This window comes from Malaya genurostris, chromosome 2, assembly GCF_030247185.1.
Source record: "Malaya genurostris strain Urasoe2022 chromosome 2, Malgen_1.1, whole genome shotgun sequence".
Classification (NCBI taxonomy): domain Eukaryota; kingdom Metazoa; phylum Arthropoda; class Insecta; order Diptera; family Culicidae; genus Malaya; species Malaya genurostris.
Genome location: NC_080571.1, coordinates 131,812,033 through 131,818,789, shown reverse-complemented (window position 1 = coordinate 131,818,789; position 6,757 = coordinate 131,812,033).

The following is a 6,757-nucleotide window of genomic DNA, read 5'->3' as shown; positions in this document are numbered from 1 at the left end:
ATTATCAGTAGGCAACTAAACAAACCGATTCCGGTTATCCTGGTTTCCGGTATCCGGTTTCGGAAGTAGCGGAAATAATGACCACTATTATATATATATATATATATATATATATATATATATATATATATATATATATATATATATATATATATATATATATATATATATATATATATATATATATATATATATATATATGTATATATATATATATATATATATATATATATACCAAAATGCATCTCACTCACTTTTCTCAGCGATGGTTTGACCGATTTCCACAAACTTAGATTCAAATGAAAGGTCTTCCGGTCCCATACGGAATTCCTGAATTTCATCCGGATCCGAAATAAAGTATTTAGGACGTGTAATTGACAAAGAAGGAGTTCGTCCTATGTAGGACAATATAAAAACAAGAAAAGAGATGGCGGCACCAAAAACAGTCAAAGGTGTTCGACCATTTTTAAGAACAGTAAGTTTCTACGGAAAATTCATACCTCACATAGCAGAGAAACGTAAACCATTGAACGATCTCTTGCGAAAGAATGATAAGTTTACTTGAATAGAAGAGTGTCAAAAATCTTTTGAGGAATTGCGAAATTTTGTAACTTCTGACACACTGTTAGTTAAACCGAACTATAAAGATACGTTCGTGATTACGGCAGATGCAAGCGAGTACGCTATTGGAGCGGTACTCTCTAATAAAAATATCGATAGGCCCATTTCATATGCAAGCAGAGGTCTAGTAGGTGCTGACAGAAAGTACCATACGATTGAAAAGAATTTGTTAACCATCGATTGGGCAGTGAACCGTTCCAGACATTTTATTTATAATCAGAAATTTATTGTATACACTGATCATCGACCGTTGATTTCAATATGGCGTTTAAAAGAAACCTCGCCTACGCTAACGCGTCTACGTCTGAAACTACAAGGATTAGAAATGGACATTCGCTATAAACAAGGCAAAGATAATGTTGTAGCAGACTTTTTATCTAGACTGCCCGAGCAGGCCTTACACCCTATTTTAGTAGTTACTAGACAACAAAAGCGTCAACAGCAGCAAGCAGAAATAAATGAACTTGCAAAGCGGAAGGACGCGCAAGGTAAAACAGCTCTCGCCAGACAACTCACAGATGAGTCTGGATGATTTACGCTATTTAAAAACAAACAAAAATTAGATTGGAATCCGCACATGGACGGATTAGAAAACATACACTTTGGAAGGGACGAAAAAGAAGATTTGGGAGAACTCTCGTACTTCGAAGAATACGAAATAAGCATGAATAATAATGACATCAAATTTGATCTGCTGAATTTTTCGAAACATGAAGCTAGTGAAAGCTAATTTGACGGTACTTTCATAGTACTACACAGTAGATCAGCATATAAAGAATTAGCCGTACTGGTAGACCTACCACACGGCTTGAAGGACTATCTGAATGGAAGAGTATTTGCAATTCCAGAACGCGAAATATGGGGATGGGTTCTAAACGACTCGAGCAAATCAATAACCGACACAAGAATTCTAATAGATGGGTTAGTAGACGCATTCACTAACTGCCCTGAAGACATGAAAAATGCAAAGAACTATTCCAATGAGAATTACTACGACATCGTCCGAACCATTCGAGAAATTGTATATGGATATAGTAGTATTACCTGAGTATTACCGAAAACATGGGACCAATTACTCATACTCTTCAGGATCGAATATAATACAACAGTAAAATTCATCAACGGGTTATACGCCGTTTGAGTTATTATACGGACGACGGGCGAACATTCCCAACTCCGTTTACAAATACGGTAATGATGGTCTCTACTATGAGGACTACGTCAATGAAATGCGATCGACATTTAAACGGCTTCATTCGACTAATTGTGTCCAAACAATATAAGGGAAACTGAAATCCTTAGGTTAATTGAAATAAGGAAAAATAGGATACAGTTATAATAGAAATTAACAGTAAACATCATACATTGATACGTTGATATAAGAATTCAACATTTAACACCCAACTGTAAGAAAAACACTGAGTAGGATAAAAGTATGAGAAAATTACCAAGAAGGGATAAATAACAGTTAAATAAATACAAAAAATAGTAAGTCAAAATGAATTAAGTATAACATGAGAAAAAATAAGTGCAAAAATAGGATATTAAAAAACTGGTTAGAGGGCAATACACATGACAATACACACGATGTCATTGGATAAAAAGTACGAGAGTCAATAAGGAATAGATTTATACTTATGCAATGAAACGAACACAATGAAAACAAATTGACATCAAACGGAGAAAGAAAAATGAAATTGATGATTATTAGTAGACAAATCATGTTCCCGATAAAGAAACATCAGAGGGAAAATAGTACAATAGGATACATTGTCCGAGATGATATATAATAGGGGAAACATATGAAGGAGAAAATGGGAATATTCTTAAAGAAATTCAAACGGATATAAAAATGATAAATTGTAGAGGAAGATTATAGATGTGAGAAAAATGACTTCTTGGGAGGAAGCTATAATGCTATAAATTAAAATGAACTGGGGAAAAGTTACCATGCGTTTAGAAAAAAGGGAGTTCATTACACACATAGAATACGGAAATAATGTTATAAATAAGGAGAATTTCTATGGTGAAATAAGATGGTTCATCATTAAATAACATAAAACTAACACTGAAAAGACACTAAAAGAATACTTCGAACAAAACATAAAAAAATAGTGTTGAGATATGACAAGCAAAACAAAGTCTTGGCATTTCATTCCTTTTGTGGAATTTGGCCTTTCTGCTTCAACAGACTTCGTAGCCGATTCTTAGTGTACAGAATCATTGCATGGCTAGTACTATGGATCCTACTGACACTAAGAATCCTTCCAGGTCGCGGCTCGAACATACGACAACTGGCTTGTAAGACCAGCGTCCTATGCATTGAGCTGCCAACCCGGGAGATATGACACTAATTACGAAGAACGGATGGACAAAAAAGAAACAGACTATCAAAACGGCGATGGCCTGCACATAATTTCTATCTAATGTATGCATTTATACAATGTGCTTAGTATGAGTGATTAAGTGTGTGTGAAACATGAAAACTTCTCTGTTAAAGGAAATTCAGTCGATAAAACATATAGACGAATAAATATATCGAGATACACTTAAATACATTAAAGTTAAAACACATAGATTCAACTAATAGAAAGAACAAGTATGATAACGAAAACAAAAAAATACGATGACAATGAAAAAAGAATATGGTGCACAATGCAATTTTAAAAATCTTTTAATCCACCTAGTGGTGTGATGATGCCTTTCTCATGTATAACACTATAGTATTCCATTCAAAAAAAATTTCTTCGATTTTTGAAAGAAACCAAGGGATTGCTTGTGCATTAAGTAGTGTAACATACAGAATGAAACAAAAATTTTATTTTTGTTCTATCCGAAAATATGCAGTAATTTTTTGGGACCATAAGACCATTTAACTCTAAGATTGACGGTTTTAAGTCTAGTTTACAACATTTTTTACGTTTTTTGTTTCGCCGGTTTAAGTGAAAGTGTACAATTATAAACACACTTTACCCCATAACTCCGGAACCGGAAGCCGGATCCGGATGAAATTCAGGAATTCCGTATGATACCAGAAGATCGTATGATTTGAATCGAGTTTCTGAAAATAGGTCAAACCATCGCTGAGAGAAATGAGTGAGATCCATTTTGGTATATATGATCACTATTTGCGGTTCTTCCGGAACTGCATACCGGAAACCAGGATAGCCAGAATTGGTTTGTTTAGTAACCTACTCATAATAGCTATCGATTTGTATAGTTTTGAGACCAGTTTAGATAATTTTTTACGTTTTTTGTTTCGCCGGTTTAAGTGAAGGTGTACAATATTGAACACACTTTACCCCATAACTCCGGAACCGGAAGTCGGATCTGGATTCAGGAATTCAGTAGGGGACCACGAGATGTAACCCGTGCGTTCAATTCAAAATGCTGTATAAAACTTGGTGATTTTTGCGCCACTCTCGCGGATACCGAGAGATCACCAGTCGCGTTTAGTTGCCCGACTATTTTGTTTTAGCATGAGATTCTTCAGGGGAATTAGCTCGAACGGTTACTAAGTTATATTTAACAAAACTAGAAAAACTCCTTCAAAATTCAAATTCGCCAAAATACCACCTTGTCACAATAACCAATCGTTCAAACTTTTCCGATACCTGCAACAAATAATCGATTCGAGAACAAAATACCAAAGTGGAGAAAAACCAACGGAAGTAAGAGTGAGTTCTTACAAAAGGATTCTTCTCAAAGGCAACGGAAACTAGAAAACGTAAATTTTAAACTTATATTTTTCATTCGGTATCTTATAAACGGACGTTCAGGTAGGAAAATTGTTTTATACGACGGCAAGAAAAACGTTTACATGGCCATGAAACTTGGTGACATACCTGCGCAGGTTTTTAGCAGCAACGATGGTAACGGAAACGGCTCCAAAGCCGACTCTAGGGGTCGGCGATGCCGGCTGGCGGGTAAAGATGGCGTGACAGGTGATGGCGACTCATGTGCGTATGGCCGAACTAAAGGTGCGGAGTGTGGTTCGCCTGGACGGAAGACTTCCGATTTTTCTCGACAAGAGCTTCTGCAATGCTAGGAAGCCGTGCAGACCCGGGATTATCCGCAGTAGTGGCCAACGTACCCTAGAAGGACCTCACGTACTAAGATTCCGCATCGATCCTTGCCACGATGAAATGAAACCTCTACTTTGGATTCAGCAAATCGGTACGCAAATGACCACGTATCTCGATCGCCAGCTCTAGGAAACGGTCACAGAATGTAACGAAACGGCCTGAACACGCGCGATATTTGGTTATCGCCGTGAAAACTTTGCAAACGTAAACCCACTAAACTCCGTTTGACTGCCTTGGCGGTGGGCCTTGAACGACACTCGAGCTCTAATCACTACACGCATACAACATTCCTTCCGAACGGCGTCACTCCGACGAACGATTTCAGCCCGTACAAAAAACGCCCGTTGGACGAGCGCTGCAGTCCAACGTGAACGTAATTAATTAAGGATTCGCGAAATAAATATATTTTTATCATTTACCTTTTGTACTTATAAGTTCTATGCACACTTTTGTACTTATAAGTTCGATGCACACAGAATTCACTTGTTTTCAATTACGGTTTCATAAACCGGAAATTGAAAAAAAAAAAATTTAACAGAGAAAAAAAAATTATGTTTTTGCAATGACTGAGCGGAACTATATATTGGAGAAGCCAAGTGAAAGAAAAACTAACAGAAAATATGATTTTTTTGGGAAAAGATACGCTCAGAGACAGGACTCGAACCTGCGTTCATATGCATTCCGTGCATACGCGCTACCATTTCGCCACTCTGATCTTGCTTTAGCCACACTAAAACTCACAGACATAGTAGCAACGTACATCGAACATGGTCTACATCCTGGCCGTCACCCGACCGATACCTTATATCCAAACATCTTCTGTGTCTATCAAACACTAGTCCTCTCGCTTTATACCTATTTCTCCGATCAAGCATTGAGTAGGAGAGTCGTCAGCGACAGTCCCCTATGAAGGTTGTATTGATTGTCTGCCCTTTCCTACCAGAAGCGGATTGTTACGGAAAATCAAATCGCAATTGTTTTTAACGATTTATTAATTTTTAGTTTGACGTAAAGCCGCCATGACTAAGTTCAGTTTTTGCAATGACTGAGTGGAAATATATATTGGAGAAGCCAAGTGAAAGAAAAACTAACAGAAAAGATGAATTTTTTGGAAAAAGTCATCTTTTCTGTTAGTTTTTCTTTCACTTGGCTTCTCCAATATATATTTCCGCTCAGTCATTGCAAAAACTGAACTTAGTCATGGCGGCTTTACGTCAAACTAAAAATTAATAAATCGGAAAAAAATTATGTTATACTAAAACTTACCCCTCAGGGTACGGACTATAAAAAAGTTACGTTCAGTACGGAGAGGGTTAGCCTAACCCGGCGACTTTGATTGGGTGTATATCGAGCTGTACTTTGTCAATTTGAATAATTTGTTTTTATTTTGTGTGAAATTGTCTCAAAAATATAATAGAGTTGTCAGATTAATCATTTAACTGATTGAAAAAAAATTATAATGAAAAATGTGAACGGGTCTTGAATTTTTTTTGTAAAAAACGTTTTTTTTTCAAAATGCTGTAACTTTTTGAAAAAAAAAAAAATATTAACATTGTATAACTCGCATTTGAAAGGTAAAAAGTAGTTCTTACAAATGTCCATAACGGTTTTTTGATTTATTCCAAAAACTATATTTTTTTTGAAAAATGAAAATACGCGTTTTTTCGAGTTAGCGAAAAAACGTTGTTTCGTTGATTTATGATGATAAAGGTTGAAATTAATTACTTTGAGCGTAAAAAAATTGTTTCTCAGATATTGTTGAGTAGTATCATATGATCATATATGTTTATTTTTCATATAAATAAAATTGAATGAGTTATAATTCACTACGAGCAGCAAAGATTTCGATATAAGACGTACGTTCAAGTGATTGAGATCTACTACAATACTTCGCTTACACCATGTACAGCGCGTTATTTTGAGGTTAGAATCTACAAAATTAAGTAAAGAGTACGTATTCTTACTTACCTTTTTATTCCTCAGCGGCAAACAGACGAAAATTAAAACTTAATTTTTTTGAAAATTTTGGATTTTGTAACGTTCGATACGGA